The sequence below is a fragment of the Stegastes partitus genome, unplaced genomic scaffold (genome assembly GCF_000690725.1).
Source record: "Stegastes partitus isolate 25-593 unplaced genomic scaffold, Stegastes_partitus-1.0.2 Scaffold144, whole genome shotgun sequence".
Lineage (NCBI taxonomy): Eukaryota > Metazoa > Chordata > Actinopteri > Pomacentridae > Stegastes > Stegastes partitus.
The window spans coordinates 119,026-122,582 of NW_007577875.1; the positions used below are offsets into that span (position 1 = coordinate 119,026).

General features: G+C 41.4%; 1 long non-coding RNA gene across 1 annotated transcript; it reads right to left on the reverse strand.

Annotated features, from left to right (window-relative positions):
• Positions 1-62: 62 nt before the first annotated feature.
• On the reverse strand, positions 63-514 carry LOC103355344 (uncharacterized). Its single transcript, XR_520087.1, has 2 exons — positions 427-514; positions 63-209 (listed from the first exon to the last, which is right to left on the reverse strand). It is a non-coding gene; the product is annotated as an uncharacterized LOC103355344 (long non-coding RNA).
• Positions 515-3,557: the final 3,043 nt, after the last annotated feature.

The window sequence follows — 3,557 nt, forward strand, 5'->3', positions numbered from 1 at the left end:
ACCAGCAGCAGCAGCAAAACAGTAGTTTAACCTCACTGGAAATAAAAGCTGTGGGTCTGATGCTGGTTTGATCAGTCAGTTAGTTTATTTGGTTGGTTTAAAACACCAAAATCACATCAAAAGAACCGATCAAAGCAACAGCAGAGCAGCAGCTCCTACGTTCAGGAAGGTAAGACTGCATTCTTGTCTTCTCCGTCGGTAACAGGTGTCTGCCAGCAAGGTAAGAAGAGAAAAATACATTAAATATAGCGCACACTTGAACTGATATTGATTTTTATAGGTGGCTTCAACACACTGTGCTGCCGTCCACAGCGCTACATCTGGACCAGAAACACGCCGACCACCGTCTCATGTAGGTAAAATCCTGACTATGAAGTAAGTAAGTACCTCATCCAACCCCACTTAAAATAAAAAATCCAAACTAACCCTTTAAAAGCACGTCCTCAAAGCACCTCCATCAGCCTTTTCAAGCCTTCCATTGGGGAGAATTACTTGCAAGTGCGTGTCATCTGCCAAGACGCTTTCCTCACAAGAGAATAAGAGAGAAAAAAATAAAAAAAATAAAAGCACTCTAAGAGCCTGACTGTGATGAAGAACAATAATTTCCCCGGCTCGTTCTTTCCAGTGATTGTTTCCTGCAATATTTCCATGGAAAGAGGCAAAAGGTGATTTAGTTCTGCCTTCTAAAGCGCTCGGCGCCGCTTCATGTTCTGGCAAAACTAGATGTATCAGTTAGAAAAAAAGAAAAAAAAAATGGAAACACGCTGCTTGCATTTGCAAATACTGCACCGCTTCCAACGCGACATGACATCAGAGGTTCCTGCCTCCACGGCGACAGTCGAAAGGTATTCTGGGAGCAGAACAACAGATGTCAGGTGTGTCAAGCGTCTTTTCACCTGCTCGTGCGGTTGTTCAGCTCCCGCAGTGATGTCTGTCTTATTGGTTGTTAAACAGAAAAGTGAGACTGGTAACTTTGTCCTTTCATGCATTTCCCCAACTGTGGCGCTATCCTCCAAGGAGTGCTGCTCCGTCTTTTCCACCTGCAGAATAAAATAAATGTAAAATAAAAAAAATCAGCCGGCTTGTCACTATAGGGTGGCAGAAAGGGACTAAGTTGCTCACACGACACTGGAATCAATCTGAAGGAACGTTTCATCATTTTTTTTTAAGTTCAACAGCACTTCTCGGATTTTTTTTTTTTCCAACAGAACAACCTGCATGTTGGATAAGATCCAGCAACATCTTTGACATTTTCTTAATGTCGACTGTGTCAGAACTAAACCTTCCCTCGACTCACCGTCCCATCCGTTCACTTCTTCATTTTGCATTTTCTTTTTTTTAAATAAGTCCTTTCAGTTTTCTGATTTGCTTCTCTCTTGTTATTGCAAATACAACACCTTCAAGTGGCAAACGGGGCATAATCACCTCATTTCAGCGGAGGGCTTTGCTGTGAGGTAGTCTTGCTGGTGCATTGATAGCAGCTTAGTACTTAATCATGACAAAGCTCGATGTTCTACCATCTTGTATTGCGTTACAGAATGTTGTGCCGCGAATCTCACCAGAAACGGGCAAAAGAGTTGCAGCATGACGTCTAAAAATACCAGCGACTGGTCGTAAATAAGCTCAATGCTGCTTTTGTCAAAACAGAAATCCATCCAAAATGGTATTTTAATCTATTTTTTACATTTTAAATCTTTCTTTGTACAATCAGGCTGCACCTCGAATTGTTATCTGACCGGCTTTCAGTTGACAGTTGGGTACAATTAGCTTTTTTTTTTTTACTCCAAGACTTGTTTATTATATCTTGATTAATTTCTAATTTAGGAAAAGAAGCCACAGTAGACCTAAATATCCTTTTAATGTTTTGCAATGTTATTCTATGAGTTTCCTTTTATAAATAACAGCCATTTCTGTGAATCCACCTGGATTACTAAACATCGTATTTCTGTGACAAGTAAACTCCTTATAAAGCATTACACTGAATGTAATACAACATTACACCAATCACCCACATTTTAATCTTTTTTTTTTTTTTAATTTAGTCTCGCTCTTTTCTTCTGCCGTCTCTCTTTTTTTTTTCCCCCCTCTTCCTCCTTACGGCCTGTCTTTCCACATTTATTTCTTCACCCACCATTTCACCATGGAGTCCTTCTCTTACTCATTACAGTGATGTGAGATTAATTTAAGTACACGGACTTAGCACTAAACCAGTCTATCTCTGGGCTTTTTGGCCCTTTCCAAGATGTCCATGCAATCTCCTCTGAAAGGAAAGAGGCTATTAAGCAGCGCTTCAAGAAAGGATGGAGGGAATCAAACCGAGGGCAATTGAACACAGGTAGACAAACAAATTCACACAGTGACACTGGGAAGAAATTGAGGTGTGTGTGTGTGTGTGTAATGGCATTTCTTTTTTCATGTATTTAACACACACACACACAAAAACAACCCTGGATATATGGTTGCAGCCTTACTAGAGCTAACAGTGTTTGTGCTTCATTGAATATAATGATGAACTATGTGTTATCAAAGCACTTGATGCCATTTATTTAAAGGCAGGCTGACAGGAAAACAACTAGCTGGATTGCACTAATGTAAATCTGGCAAACCGGTGCGGCTGCTGGTTTCATCCGCTAAGGATCCTGAATGTACTCAGTGAGAGCCTGTTTCCACACAGCGTCGGCACGTGATCCAAATATAGTCTGTGCATAGCGACGGCTTCATTTCGATGCAGATGCTGAATGCACACAGAGGAATGTCAGCAAATTGGCCGAGCTGCTCCTGGCTCACACTGTGATTTCAACCAGGTGTAAACGCCGCCAGCACGGTTTGACCGCATTCCTTAGAAGAAGAAGAAGAAGAAAAAAAAATCCATTCAGTCCAACGTAATTCCACCTGCTCCCTCCGCTCTCTAACTAGCCATCAAAAAGGTACAAATGAGCCAAAAGGAAGAGGAGATCCCACGCATCAGCATCCCTTCAAGTGACTCCAGAGGGGCCATTATGATGTTCAAGATGAGGGCCACTTTACCGACAGAGTAGCGGAGCGAGTCGACCGGAGCAGAGTTCAGGTAATTTTCTTACAATATGAGTAACGCTGCCAAGTTAGTACAACAAGAGTACAGTGCGTGTTGTGTGTAGTGGTCCCTGGAGAACATCTCCCATTGCTTCACTCGACCTGCTCGCTGAACAGTTTTCGGGGGAAGTGGGAATGTTGGCCGACATGTCCAGCATATTGATCATTAACACGTGTTTTGCGTTAGTTTGTCATTCGTACAAGAAAACAGTGTGTTTAGTAACTTAATGGGTAAGAATATAACCACAGCATTTGATTTCTGGCTGCCTGGGACCTGAGATAAACCGCCTTTCTTTTTGACTCTTGTCCCATCTGCATCTCCACAAATGTTTTCTGAAAATAAACAAAAAATCCAGGCCACTATTCTTGTCTTTTACAGATGATATATTATGAATTTTGTACCGGTGGCTCTAAATTTCCACAATTCTTGACACTGACCACATAATCTGTCAAATCCAATGATTTCAAAATCAAATATTTTACTT